The sequence below is a fragment of the Lissotriton helveticus genome, chromosome 2_1 (genome assembly GCF_964261635.1).
Source record: "Lissotriton helveticus chromosome 2_1, aLisHel1.1, whole genome shotgun sequence".
Lineage (NCBI taxonomy): Eukaryota > Metazoa > Chordata > Amphibia > Caudata > Salamandridae > Lissotriton > Lissotriton helveticus.
In genome coordinates this window covers 2066657898-2066673784 of record NC_136059.1, presented here as the reverse complement: position 1 = coordinate 2066673784, position 15887 = coordinate 2066657898, and the positions used below count along the sequence as shown (strand labels likewise).

Below are 15887 nucleotides of genomic sequence, written 5' to 3'. Positions count from 1 at the left end.
TTTTTCATTGAAAATGTGTTTTTTGTATTGTGCTCTGGTATCTCTACGGAGAACCAGATTATCAGAGGTGGGATGATTCTTCCAGGCACGTTCTGATTGCCTGAGGGCCCGTCTTTCATTATTATGGTCGGAGTTGAACCAGGATTTGGGAGGGATTTTTTTTGTTGTTTGAGTTTGATTGGGGCAATTGGGTAGAGGGCTTCAAGAATAGAATTATTATAATGTTTGGTTAGGTCATTGGTCGTGTGAGAGAGAGGGGGGAGAAGTAGGCGAGTTTTAATTGAGGATTCCAATTCGCCAGGTGGAATAAGGTGAAGATTACGAGTAGGTTTCATAGGTAAACTGCCGATAGGGGTGGGGCGAGTAATGGAGCTATTCAAGGTGAAGAGGATAAGGTGGTGATCAGACCAGTGTACGGGAAGGATCTTTGAGAGAGAGACCAGATCTTTGCTAGTCAAAATAGCATCAAGGGTGGCACCTTTGGTGTGAGTCAGGGATTGGTAGAGATGGGTCAGGTCAGTGATGTCCATGGTGTCTTTACATAGAATGACAGCAGGGTCTCCGTTTTTATTCCAGTGGATGTTGTAATCACCAAGAAAGAGATTCTTGGAGAAGTATATACTTAGGCACACCCACCGATCCCCTCCCTGCCCCACATCTTCCACAGAGCTGCCTCCACCATCACACCCGAACTATGACGTACCATCAACTGCTCCCTTGAAACAAGCTCTTTTCCAGATGACTGGAAATGTGCAGAGGTAAAGCCCCTCCTCAAGAAGCCTGCTGCAGACTCGACAAGCCTTAAGAACTACTGACCTGTCTCTCTCCTCCCCTTCGCAGCAAGGCCACTAAAAAGATTGTTAACAACCAGCTCACCAACTTCATAGAAGCCAACTCGATCCTCGACTGCTCACAATCTGGATTCTGCAGCAACCACAGCACCAAGACTGCCCTCCTAGCCACCATGGACAGCATCTGCGCTCTCCTTGACATGGGCCACATAGCAGCCCTCATCCTACTAGACCTAGCAGCAGCCTTCGAAACCATCTCCCACCGCACACTAACCGCCAGACTCCACAACGCCGTCATCCGGGGAGCCTCCCTCTGCTGGATCCGCATCTTCTTTACCAGCTGAACCCAAAGAATCAGACTCCACCCTTCCTCTACTAACCCACAGAGATCAGCTGCGGAGTACTCCAAGGATCCTCACTCAGCCCCACACTCTTCAACATCTATATGGCCCCTCTCGCCACCATCGGCAGAAAACACGGACTCAGCATAATATTCTACACCGACGACACCCAGCTCAACCTCTTCCTCACCAAGGAACCCGACATCACCAGACATGGCTTCTAGGAAGGTATGAAAGACGTTGCCTCCTGCATGAGCAACATATGCCTAAAGCTCAACTCAGAGAAAATGGAAGTCCTCATCCTCAGATCCACCCCCTCAGCATGGGACAAAACCTGGTGGCCCACCATCCTCAGTGACCCCCCATAACTACAGACCGTGCTTGCAACCTCTGCATCATACTCAACTCCTCCCTCACCATGCACTGACGGATTAACGCCGTATCCTCAACATACTTCAACACCCTGCGCATCCTCTGCAAGACCTTCAAGTGAATCCCGCCAAATTCAGAAGGATCATCACTTACGCACTAATAACCAGCAGAATTGACTACGGAAACACCCTCAATGCTGGAATCAAAAAAATATCTACTCCTCAAAAACCAGACAATCCAGAACTCTGCAGCTAGACTTGTCCTAGGCATACCATGACAACACCACATCACCCAACACCTACAAGAAATCCACTGGCCCCCCATTGAAAAGATAGTGACCTTCAAGCTCTTCATTCACACCTACAAATCCCTGCTCAACATCGGGCCCCAATACCTCAACAAAAGATTCTGCTTCTATGAACCCGAGAGAAGGCTCCAATATGCCAAGCTTGCCCTAGCCAACATCCCACACATCCACAAAGCCAGAGTGGGGGGAGATCCTTCTCTTACATTGCAGTCAAGACCTGGAACAAACTCCCTCTCAGCATCAGGCAAACACCTACACTGTAAGCTTTCAGGAAGAGCCTCAAGACCTGGCTCTTCAGATGAGACAAAGCTGCGCGAAACCCCCCCCCCCCAGCACCTTGAGACCCTAATGAGTGAGTAGTGGGCTTCACAAATCCCTGATTGATTGATTGGTTGATTAATTGAACTCCTGCTAATGCTAAGTAAAGGGTGTCTTCTTATCTTCTTAGTTTCAACAATACAGTCTACACCCTTACAGCGAGACTAAATTTGTCAATAAGTAAGTAATATGATTCACCACCCCCGCCACTGCTGCTGGCTCACTCCCTGCAGCTGCCACTTTAGCTCCCTCCTGACTGGTGTCGCCTTTGCTGCTGGTGGTCGGTACGCCTAGAAAAAACTTTTCATATTTTTTTGATGCCGTATACGCCTCCCCCTATTTATTTATTTCACTTTTAAGTTTGAAAATACAATACATACACCACACACATCACTACAATTCAGGTACAAGAGTAGAGTAGACAGTATGTCCCATCAAAAATAATAAACTATCCGGTTGGGCATTTTGTTGGTGGCAATTTTTGAAAAGCCTCTCAAAAAGAGGATAACCCAAAGGACTGGACTAAGTGGCTAGAGCTAATGGTAAATCTGAGTTTTTGAAAAGAAAATGAGTGGCCAACTGGGTGGACAATTGGACATGAGGTCTCTTGGTTGGGAAATATGAGGATGCTGTCCTCCTTCTCGTTCTCATACTTCCTATCAGCCACAGTGCATGATAATCAGTTGTTCACGATCAACTGCTGCAAAATAAAAATAGTACTAGACGTGAAAAAGTTAAATACACAACTTTGGGGTGTCCAACGTGACCATGACCATCATTTACTGATTGACTGATTGATCATGAGAAAAAAAAGAAAAGAAAGCCTTTATCTCAACAAACATGTGTGGAATACCTTACTTGGGCACGCAATCTGCACAGCAGAGAATTAGTTCTACTAATACTAGTATTAGTAAGGACCAATGCGTTCTATGAGCCTTACAGTACCAGACAGTCGACGAAATATATTAGGGGAGAGGGAAAGCTGACTGAAAAACCAGAAGAAAGCAAGCTACAGACAGACTATAAGAGTCAGAGCAGAGGCGGTTTGATTTGATGGAAAAAAAGAAAACAGACACTAGAAATATATAAATAATTAAGTTGGTAGGTAACGCAGAGATAACAAGATTGTAGAAACAGGTAGGTTGAAGAGGATTGGGTAAAAAATAAAATTAGGAAACAGAAATAATAGTTAAAAAAATAAGGAGCAGTAAAGGTTAGGGAACTACATATTAATATTAATAACAGGAGGATTTACTGGGGCCAGCAAAGCCATCAGCAGAGGAGCGCTGTTCCTGCTGGGAGGCACCTCCAGCCCCCGCACCAGCCTTGGAAGACGAAGTCAACTCTTGCCTCTGGATGCTGATCATGTAAGACATAATTACGGAGACAAACAATGATAGGTGATAGGTGTTAAATAAATATTAAATAATCGCTCCAAATGATTTTTTGACAGAAAACGGCAATTGCAATAACATTGACCTCTCCTAAATCAGATCGACTAGTAGTAGACTAGTATGACGACCGCAGACCATCCTATATTTATTATTCCACAGTTCCATTCCGATTCCTGAATCCTAAACCTACCTAGCCCACCTATGCCAAAGACTTAGGAAGGAATTAAAAAAAAAAATATTTGCTTCTAAGTACCAAATTCTGATCTCATTCGCAATCATCATTCTCAACCCCCTTTGATGGGCCAATTAACTAAGGCTGCATTCAGTCTTCTTAAATGCATAGATGGCAGCATGCATAATTGCATACATGAAATTTGTTGGTTACTATACATTTACTATACGAATTACAAGAGGTTCCACTACAATCACTAAGGAGAAGTCAAGGACTGAAATCAAGTGAGGGGACGCGTCACGCCGGCAGCTAAATTACCAACTGATATTTAGTAATTAACTAACTAACTACCATTATCTTAGTGACAGCACAAAGTAAAGGAGTCTCTAGTCTGCAATGCTTTACCTAATTTAGGTTCTCATGCATAATCAGCCCAAGCGATCACAAAGTTGCAAACAAGTAAGATTAGATAACGCCAATCACCTATCTAGAATAACTATCACATAATACAAGGTTTTTAAAGGTAACTTACCTGCATGTGAGCAGCAGCATTCTTGCTATTTGGGAAAAAAAAATAATCACAATAATAATTATAATTAGCCAGTACTCACTAAATCCCGCGACCTCAACACCAAACAGGTACAGAAGGTCCTGCTCTTGGTCTAGGATGTCGGACCTCCGGTGTGTCACTTGGTTATGGGTAGGCCGGACCCCAGAGCAGCAATACATTGCCCGGCACACCCTTGCACACCGCTCCCTACGCTCCTGGAGCCCGTACCAGGTCCCAGGCCTGCCGCCTGCTGCTAGGGTGGAGGGGAGGTGGCACTGCACACAAAAAGTGCAGCCAGCTCCACCTCCAAAAACAAGACCCGGAGTTTCACCCCTTCCGGGATACACCTTCTGCAAGGAATACTGCTCCTCTCTACCAGGTTCCCACTCTGAGTCTTAGCCGGGATTCTTGGCGGATGGGGGTGGAAAAGAAAATGTAAAACTTAAAAAATTAAGTGAGGAGAAGAAGAAAGGAAATACAAATAAATAAACAGCAAGTAATAGAAAAACAGTACAAAAATGCACAAAAAAACACACCAAAAGTAGATTTTTTTAAAATATACACTTAAGTAGGGAAAGGGATAGATAATAAATTAAAAAAGATCAGAAAAAAGTTTTAGGAACAAAGGATTGCAAAGATTTAGGGAGGAATAAAAAAACAGGAACAGAACCATAACAGACGCACAATATTTCCCCCGAACACGCAATCCACATTGCCAAATGTCAGAAACGTCTTGCGAATGTGTGGAACAAGCAACTCCACCCGCTCAGGGAACTCCTCACAGGGGAAACAACCTTCACAATGCAACTTTTACAACGCAATACCATTACAACAAAACTTTTACAACGCAACATCCATTACATTGCATGCCATTACAACGCAACCATTACAACGCATGACACTACAACTCATACCACTACAACGCATGTCATTACAATGCATAGTACCCTTACACTTTCCAACACTTATCCTACTGTTGCACCCCCTGGAGTTAGAAAAGTAATTTTTAACCCTACACTATCCAACACTTACCCTACTGTTGCACCCCGCTGGAGTTAGAAAAGTAATTTTTACCCCTACACTATCCAACACTTACCCTACTGTTGCACCCCCTGGAGTTAGAATAATAATTGTTACCCCTACACTATCCAATAATTACCATACATGCAATGTAATGTTATGCCTTGTAATGGTATGCGTTGTAAAGGTAGTATGCGTTGTAATGGAATGCGTTGTAAAGGTAGTTTTTAAAAAATTGTTGTAATGGCATGCGTTGTAATGGAATGCGTTGTAATGGATGTTGCGTTGTAAAAAATGTGTTGTAAAGGTATGCGTTGTAAAGGTATGCGTTGTAACGTCATACATCCCACCATAGCATTGCAGATTGTTTTTTAGCGCTTTGCGGAGTTCCGCGTAGCGCCACTAGGCGTACTCTGCCCAGGCTTAATTTTCACACAGAACCAGCACATGTTTTTGCATTTTATTCTTATCCTTGGATTAAGTCTGAAAAGCCAAGTCAAAGTCAATCAATATTGGCCCTGGTTATTCTCTCGGGTCAGACACTAACACCAATACATAATAAAATAATGCAGCTGTTGTTTTTAATGTATATATATTGTTAGAAATTGGGGTCTCTAGTAGTCAGGGTAAGGGGAATAACAATTTTAGATAACCCCTGATCACCCCCTTGGTAGCTTGGCACAAGCAGACAGTCTTATCCCAAAGGTAATGTGTAAAGTATTTGTACTCAAAACACACAGTAATACAGTGATAACACCACAAATGGACACCAAACTAGTTTAGAAAAATGAAGTATCTTTATCTAAACTCAACAAGACCAAAAGGACAAAAATCCAACATGCAGGTAAAAAGATTTGACTTTAGAACTGTTATTGCAAAAATAAATCCAAAGTACGGTGTTGACCGTAAGGATCGTGGCGTTTGGCAAGGGGTCACACAGCAGACCCCCAAACAAACGATACCTTGGAAATGGTGCCGTGGAGGTGAGTCGCCGGTGCCGAGGTTGAGGGCCGCTCCCTGGCTTCCACAGGGGAGGCGAGGCGTCGTGTCCTTGAGGAGGCGACGTGTCGAGTCCAGGAAAGGGGAAGTCAGTTGCGTCGGAGGTGAGGCTTCGGTTCCTGTGGTGGTGTGACGTTGGTGAGTTCATGGAGTCACCCTCAGTGGTTATCAGCACTGCGATAACAGGATGCAGGAGCCGGCGATGATGGAGTTGGTGCAAGCACTGGCATCGGGAAATGCTGATAACTGCAGGCATCAGCAGGCATTGAAGGGCGTTGAGCTGCGGTGCAGGTATGGTGGTGCATCATGCACTACACAAGCGGTGCCTCTGGTCTCAGTGCAGGTCAAGAGACAGGATTTCCTGCTTCCTTCACGTTACTTATATCTCCCAACAGCAGGAGCAACCTCCAGAGCCCCAAAACTAGAATAGGCACCTCCTGGCAAGTCAGAACTCTCAGCAATAGATTTCAGGGGAGCTGGGGTGAAGTTCCTGTGTCCTTGAGACTTCAGAGCAGGAGGCCAGCACACACACGCCCTTGAAGATTGTTCCTCAAGCAGGTTCAAAGTTTCGGTCTTTGTCCTTTCTTGGAAAAAGCAGCAACTGCAGGCCAACCCCACACAGCACACAGCAAGCGGGCAGTGCTCCTCCTCACAGTTCTCCAGCTCTTCTCCTTGGCAAAAGTTCCTCTTGAGTCCAGAAGTGATCTAAAATTCTGGGGTTCAAGGACCACTACTTATACCTTATTTTGTCTTTGTTCTCTTTGTGAAAGGGTTTCTGAGGACTTTCCATACCAGTTCTGTCCTCACTGGTGTAGTAGAACCACAGAGGGTGGGAACAGCATTGTGCAAGGGAGAGAGACCCTATTCAGGTGCAAGGAAAACTCCTCCCACCACTCTAAATGTAGCCAAGGTCTATTCTTCTCAGCTCTGAGTCATCCAGGAAGGGCCAGGCACACCTCAACCCCCCAGTGGCTGTCTACAGTGAATGCACATCCCCAGCCGCAGCCCCCGTCATTCCAACACCAGACAGTCAATCTTCAAAAGGCTGAGGCAAACAGAATGGTTAAACAAGAAAATGCCTACTTTCTCAAAGTGGCATTTCCCAACACCCAATTTAAAAACCATGGGGCATATTCACAAGGAGCTATAGCGGAATTAACTGCACTTTATCACAACCAAAGTCATGATAATTTACCCCACCATTCACAAGCAGGTGCTAACAGCCCTCAGCACCGCTTTTCCCTGGTAAGCAGCCGCAAAAAACATCGCCACAGAGGACCCCCACAACTATCGCATCTATCGCTTATGAGATGCAGAGTAGGCGTTCCCATTCAAAAACCCACGACAACATCACACCTCAACATTTACAATGACCAGACAGATCAGCGATAAGAACACAAAACACGCAGTAAGGCGGATTAGCAGCAGGAATTTTACACCTGCTCTGACCTGGTGTAAAGTCGGACGGCAGTCTGCACCGGAAAAGGAAGCCCTGCCTAGGGCGTCATCGGAATTGCAACAGATGCCATGGAGCAACAGAACATGCAGCACGGACACACAAGAGGGCCACAACACCCACCCGGCACCCCCCAACCACCACAGGGGCAGCACAGACAATTACAGCGGCCCCCCAGGAAATGCACATGCTTCATAGACCCAACATCGGACAATGTCACTGTTCACTACAGCCTGAAAGGGACAACCATCCTACGCAGCCTGGCCATCATCGCCTAACAGGCCTACGGCACCAACACAGCCGACAAACAACATCCCACCCCACACAAGCTGCTGGTTGTGCACCACCTACTGGCCCCTGGCACACCCCTGTCATGGGGATGAGCCGTGCATTAACACTGTGTTAAGTTAGCATGAGCAAATGAAAAGTTTAAAAGCCATTTTTCCTTTCGGCTGCCTTTGCACACGGCACACATTATTATAAATGTTTAGAGTCTCGCGGACTGTTTTGCTTCACACAAGAATAATATGTTTTTCTATACTAGCAGCTTTGTTTGGTAAGCTTTGTCTGAACAGTGAGTGCAGTGGCCTTCAAGGTTATTTCAACACAGTGGTTGTTGTTCGGTCTGATCAGCGCACGTTCTAGACATAACATATATGCATCTGTGGCCACCTCTGATTTTGGCGCGTTTCATAATGCACTGCGCAGGCATGCTCACACACTTGGAGAACATTCACATTGCAGAGAGCTGGTGTAGAAGTTGATGAGATCCATTTCTACTAGGACCAGAGGTATGGGGCCGCCCTTCTAAACCCAAGAGACCTTCTGTTGATATAAAATAACCTACTTGCAAGGGAGGGTGATTTCAAGGTGTAATCTAGCCTTTTTTGATTTAGCATTTTAACATGCTTTCTCCCTTTGTATTTTATGGAATAGTAACTATGCTGATAATCGTGTTGCTTATAATATGTCTGCTTGTATTAGCTAAGATACTGTGCCTGAGAACACGGCATTAGAAATAAATATTTCAAACTTGCACGTGTCTTCATTTACTCCCCGTTTTGGACTGGTATGAGAGTATAACGAAAGAGTGTTCATGTGTTCCACATTGCCTGAGGTATTCTAAGTTCCATGTTCTGGGTTGTCTAATCATTGGAGTTATGAAAGAACCAATGAGACACTGATTGCTAGTCTGGTAGGGGATTTCGGCTACTAAGGTGAGTTTTGGCACAGCCTAATTCACTGAGGTTCCAAGTCTCTTTGCACGTTCTGTGTATGAGCCGAATTCCTGCTAGATGGAGCCCAACGTTGGTGGTCTTATTACATGACACTTGAGTAGTACTTCATTCAGTCCTTAACCCCATCGCTATTGTTTCCGGATAATAGTAGCGTCGGACAAACTTACCTCTAGTTACATAGGTCTTTTCTAGGGGTGGGCAGAAAACTACGCTCTGACAGTGTAGTGGATGAAGCCAGCCACACCTGCTCCCCAGGCCCGGTCCCAGCTTCTGAACCCTAGCCAGGCCAGGGAGAGCCTCCCTGGGCCCCGGTGGGTCCCCGTACCCAGCGCCTTGACCCTCTGAAGGCTTTCAGGACTGGGGGGGCTCATGCACCCCGGGGCCTGCCAGACGGAGCTCAAGCCCTGGGCCGGTCCCAGCTTCCGAACCCTAGCCAGGCCGGGGAGAGCCTCCCTGAGACACAGTTGACCCCCGTCCCCAGCACCCAGACCCTCCGATGGCTTGCAGGACGGTGGGGCTCACGCGGCCCTGGCCCACCGGATGGAGCTCAAGCCCCGGGCCCGGTCCCAGCTTCCGAACCCTAGCCAGGCTGGGGAGAGCCTCCCCTGGCCCCGGTGGACCCCCGTCCCCAGCACCTGAACCAGCTGATGGCTTGCAGGACGGTGGGGCTCACGCAGCCTGGGGCCCGCCAGACGGAGCTCAAGCCTTGGGCCCGGTCCCATCTTCCGAACCCTAGCCAGGCCAGGGAAAGCCTCCCTGGGCCCCAGTGGAACCCCGTCACCAGCACCCGGACCCTCTGATGGCTTGCAGGACGGGGGCTTACGCACCCAGGGGTCTGCTGGATGGAGCTCAAGCCCCGGGCCGGTCCCAGCTTCTGAACCCTAGCCAGGCCGGGGAGAGCCTCCCCGGGACACAGTGAACCCCTGTTCCCAGCACCCGGACCCTCCGATGGCTTGCAGGATGGTGGGGCTCACACAGCCCGGGGGCCGCCGGACGAAGCTCAAGCCCTGGGCCGGTCCCAGCTTCCGAACCCTAGCCAGGCCGGGGAGAGCCTCCCTGGAACACAGTAGACACCCATCCCCTGCAGCCGGACCCTCCGATGGCTTGCAGGACGGTGGGGCTCACGCAGCCCGAGGCCCGCCGGACGGAGCTCAAGCCCCCGGCCCGGTCCCAGCTTGCGAACCCTAGCCAGACTGGGGAGAGCGTCCCCGGGCCCCGGTGGACCCTGTCCCCAGCACCCGGACCAGCCGATGGCTTGCAGAACGGTGGGGCTCAAGCAGCCCGGGGCCCGCGGGTCGGAGCTCAAGCCTCGGGCCTGGTCCCAGCTTCTGAACCCTAGCCAGGCCGGCGAAAGCCTCCCTGGGCCCTGGTAGACCCCCGTCCCCAACACCCGGGCCAGCTGATGGCTTGCAGGATGGTGGGGCTTACGCAGCCCGGGGCCTGCCGGACGGAGCTCAAGCCCGGGGCCGGGTCCCAGCTTCTGAGCCCTAGCCAGGCCAGGGAGAGCCTCCCCGGGCACTGGTGGACCCCCGTCCCCAGCACCCGGACCCTCTGATGGCTTGCTGGATGGGGTCTCATGCACCCCGGGGCCTGCCAGACGGAGCTCAAGCCATGGGCCGGTCCCAGCTTCTGAACCACAGCCAGGCCGGGGAGAGTCTCCCCGGGACACAGTGGACCACTGTCCCCAGCACCCGGACCCTCCGATGGCTTGCAGGATGGTGGGGCTCACGCAGCCCGGGGCACACCGGATGGAGCACAAGCCCCAGGCCGGTCCCGGCTTCCGAAACCTAGCCAGGCCAGGGAGAGCCTCCCCGGGCCCCGGTGGACCCCTGCCAAGCACCCAGACCCTCAGCCGGAACCAAGGAGGGTTAACCCCAGGCCACGTCCTCTTCCCGACAGCCTGCCCGGGTAGCCCATTTTCCTCGACTATTAAGCCCCCACATAGTGGGGGCTTATAGAACTGTGGGGAAGGACAAAAGTTGGAGTTAGCCCAGCTGCCACCCTAAAGGGCCATCTGGTCACCCAGCCCGCAGGGCCATCTGGTCACCCTGCCCGCATGGCCATCTGGTCACCCTGCCCGCAGGGCCATCTGGTCACCCGGCCCTCAGGGCCATCTGGTCACGCAGCCAGGCGACCAGATGGCCCGGTACAACCCAGCGCCCAGATGTCCTGGGAGGGTGGCGTACCCAGTCGCCCTTGCAGTCCAGCGAGGGTGGCCGGGCGCACCAAGGCAGCCACTTTGGAGGTTCCTTCCACTGGGTGGCTGCTGCTCACCTCCCTGCCCGAGCAGCAGGAAGGGAAGGCCCGGCTGGTGGCCCAGGACATCTGGTCACCCTGCCAACCCGCGAGGGATGGTGGCCCCCATCCTCGTACCCCGTTCGTGCAGGGATGGGAGGGGGAGGCCCCCGTGCCGGAGGGCACGTGGTGGAGGCGGCCTCCCGCGGGCCCGCGTTACCCCCTCCACGTCTCTCCCACTGGCCTGCGGCAGAGGGACCCACCCCTGGGTGTGGTGGAGGGAGGGGTCCGTGGGCTCCTACGCACAAAGAGACAAAATCTTGGCTCAAAGGATGACTTACAATAGATCGCATCGAGGTAGCTGCTCTGCTACTTACGAAACCTTCACCAAGAATCAGGTCGTCTACGAGTGATTTAGCACCGGGTGCCCCACGAACATGCGGTGCACTAAGGGCAATGGAGGCGGCCTCCTTCCGTCCGCATTACGGTCCCCAAGTGAGCGGCTCTACGCACCAGCCCCCTGAGAGAGGCTGGCTGTCCTAGGCCAACCGAAGCTCTGAGGCACTGCGGTATCGTTACGGGGGATTCTAACTTAGAGGCGTACAGTCATAATCCCACAGATGGTAGCTTCGCCCTATTGGCTCCTCAGCCAAGCACATGCACCAAATGTCTGAACCTGCGGTTCCTCTCGTACTGAGCAGGATTACTATTGTAACAACACATCATCAGTAGGGTAAAATTAACCTGTTTCACGACGGTCTAAACCCAGCTCACGTTCCCTATTAGTGGGTGAACAATCCAACGCTTGGTGAATTCTGCTTCACAATGATAGGAAGAGCCGACATCGAAGGATCAAAAAGCGACGTCGCTATGAACGCTTGGCCGCCACAAGCCAGTTATTCCTGTGGTAACTTTTCTGACACCTCCTGCTTGAAACCCTAACAGTCAGAAGGATCGGGAGGCCCCGCTTTCACAGTCTGTATTAATGCTGAAAATTGAGATCAAGCGAGCTTTTGCCCTTCTGCTCCGCTGGAGGTTTTTGTCCTCTCTGAGCTCGCCTTAGGACACCTGCGTTATGCTTTGACAGGTGTACCGCCCCTGTCAAACTCCCAACCTGCAACTGTCCCCAGAGCGAGAGGCGCTTGGAGCCAGAAGCGAGAGCTCCATGGGGCTCGTCCCCCGCCTCACTGGGTAAGTTATGTTATGTTATTTGGATTTTTTAAGCGCACAGCTGCCCCAGCTAAGGGGCGTCCCGGCGCTGTCTCTAGAACAGATAACACAACCAATAACACAGAGAAAAGTAGGGAGTGATCAATAAGACAAAGGGAAGAGATGAGTTTTGACAGCTCTTCTAAAAGCAAAAAGGTCCTCCAGAGAACGAATGTGGGTCGGGAGTGCATTCCATAGTTTAGAGGCCAAAACCGTAAACGATCGGCCACCTAATCTACATTTTTGGAAACGGGGAACGAGTGCCAAATTTTGGCCGGCAGATCGAAGGCTGCGCGACGGAGTGTATAAAGACAAAAGGTGCTGAAGTATGATGGGGGTGTCAGACTTAAGAATTTTGAATGCAAAGCAGAGGGCCTTGAACTCTATACGTCTGGTTACTGGCAGCCAGTGTAAGTTGGAAATTGTGCTACGGACTGAGCAGAAACGCGGCAGGCCCACCAGGGCCCTAGCTGCCGCGTTCTGCACTCGTTGGAGTCGCAGGACTTCCGCCTGGTTGGCGCCCAAGAACAGTGAGCTCGCGTAATCGAGCCTCGATAGAACGCTAGCTTGGATCACCATCTGGCGGGTGGAAGCATCGAAAAATTTGAGGATAGGCCTCAACCCACGCAGAATGCCGAAGCACATGGATGCCACCTTCTTAGTATGGAGCGAGAAGGTTAGAGTATTTCACCGGCAGCCCGAGGGCCTCCCACTTATCCTACACATCCCATGTCTCTTCACAGTGCCAGACTAGAGTCAAGCTCAACTTGCCTTCTTTCCCCGCTGATTCTGCCAAACCCGTTCCCTTGGCTGTGGTTTTGCTAAATAGTAGGTAGGGACAGTGGGAATCACTTTCATCCATTCATGCGTGTCACTAATTAGATGATGAGGCATTTGGCTATTCTGTGCCACCTCGCGGTGGCTTATTCTGGGTTATTATGCTGCCCATCAGCGTCAGTTGGGTTTCGCTTCCAACAATACAACATTCTTTCGCTCCGGAGTACAGCCACACTGAACGCTGTCCTCACTGGAACTGGAATCACCTATAGGCCGGAGATAGTACACCTTGCAGTACTATTCCAACAATTTAAAATTGTCTACGAACAGTGAGAATTTAAAATATGATTAGCAATAATCAATGTGTGATAACTATTTGTATGAGATTATTTGAGACCTATTCCTCAATCAAGACATTTCAATAAGTATGATGTACACAACTATATCTAAATTGTTATAATCACACATTTATAAAATACAAATTACACATCTAATTAGAAAATGCACATCTATAAAATTGTAACAATTCACATCTATAAAATTCAAATCTATACTAAATCTTGTGTCAACTATAAACCTATCTGTTAAAACATTATGCTTTATAAGGGTGACATGTGTGCGGCAAGAAAGTGTACATCTCAGTATAAGCTTGATACTCAATTGTCCATGAATACTTGGCACATTTTAAGAGTGTCCATTAAAGTAGTCAGGCAAACATTTTTCTTGAATGGGAATGACATTTGCAAACCTAAATCAGCCAGAACAACATCATTACATTGAGGCCAGATACCACAACATCCTACGATAAAGCCATGAAATGTTACAGTAGTGCATTTTGTGAGATCTTTGATTTGCTGTGACAGATCCTGATAGTATTTCTCTTTACTCTCATACGCTAATTCAAGGGAATTCTGTGAGTTTTCATATTGAATTGAAACATCAATTACTACAGCTGTTCCATTTTTGGTAAACACTACATCTTGTTTTCGTAGTTCACCTTGATTATTGTTAAATTTTGTATTTATTTTTTTATGGATTTATAATGTGCATGGCTGCACCAGCAACGAGGCGTCCCAGCGCAACCAGAAACCACGGGACAGAAGAACCAAGGGGAGCAGGGTAACGAATTAGACGGCCGATGTAGGGAAAAGCCAGGTCTTTAAGGCTTTGCGAAAGGCCAGATGATTCATAGTGTTTCTCATAAAGACCGGAAGTGAAATCCAAAGCTTCGCCACCAGGAAACAAAAGGAGCGACCTCCGACCCTCGCTTTCCATACTCGCGGAACGCGAGCCAGCGCGAGATCAGCGGAGCGCAAGAGACGCCCCAGCTCATAGGGCACCAGCAGATGAAGTAGCCCTGCTGGGGCCTGATGTGTCAAAATCTTGTGAGAAAAACACAACTCCTTAAACTCGATGCGCTTTTCAACCGGCAGCCAATGGAGTTTGGGGAGTACATGCACCACTGAGCAGGACCTAGGCAGTGCCACCAAGAGCCGGGCCGCCGCGTTCTGAACCCTTTGCAATCGCTTGATACTTGCCTTGTTAGCACCCAAGTACAGAGAATTACTATAATCCAATCTGGACAAGATAGAGGCCTGTACAATGGTCTGGCGCACCTTGGGAGGAAAAAAACCGAGCAGCGGTCTTAGACCTCGCAACAGCCCAAAACAAACCCCGGCCACAGCTTTTGTTTGTTTATCAAAGGTCAGACCATTATCCAACCAAACACCTAGGTTCTTCACAGCCTCCTTGGGGAGTGGGGTGGGTTTTAAATGATCTGGCCAGCACTGCTCAGACCAAAGCTCCCGGTCCTTGCCGAACAACAAGATCTCCGACTTGTTGGCATTTAACTGCAAACAATTTGCTGCCATCCAGTCGGAGATGGCCAGGAGATCATCTTTGAACTTCCCAAAGCTGGTGTTGCATTTCTTAGAGAAAGCAATCACCAGCTGGGTATCGTCCGCATACGATACCAGGGAAAGCCCCCTGCCCCTTGCCACCTCCGCCAGGGGTCTAACATACAGATTGAACAAGAGCGGACTATAAACCGAGCCCTGTGGCACCCCCCGATGGAGGAAAAACTCCTGTGAGTTAAATGGAGGAACTGAAACCTGGAAAGACCTATCTTCCAGAAAGGACCGAATCCAGGCAAAAGCCACGTCCCCAATTCCAACTTCCAGGAGGCGTTTCAGGAGTATGTCATGGGAAACGTGGGATTCCACTAGCTTAGCCAGAAAGGGGAGTTCGAAAATAGAGAACATGAGGTTCTCTATGTGCCATCCAACCACACCTTTTTGCTCTATCTATGAGCAGTTCCAACATTTTGTTGTGTCTTTTTATCCTAATGTCCTTGCTTTTAGGACATGCGTCTGAAATATGAGAAATTGTTTCGCAAACATCATTACAATATCTACAAGTAGCAAATGTACGATTTCTTCCTCTAGTGATGGTTTCCCTAGTAGATAAAACATTTGCTCTTAACATCAGCGCAGCTATGTATTGGTTTTCTTTCATTTTGTTATGCTTGCTGATCCAGAAGTTTGAGGTTGGATTACTTGCTACATATTTTACACCATCACCTTGGACAGGGAGATTTGCCCATTTCTCAAATTCTTCTTTTCTCCAATCATATGTTGCTAACAAATTCAAATCATAAATCAGAAACCCACTGTCTGAAATGTTAAGTTTGTGCGTTTTGATGATGTTAT

General features: G+C 49.0%; 1 pseudogene; it reads right to left on the bottom strand.

Annotated features, from left to right (window-relative positions):
• Window positions 1-11508: 11508 nt before the first annotated feature.
• LOC144820817 (28S ribosomal RNA) lies at window positions 11509-13194 on the bottom strand (annotated as a pseudogene).
• Between the last annotated feature and the right edge of the window lie 2693 nt (window positions 13195-15887).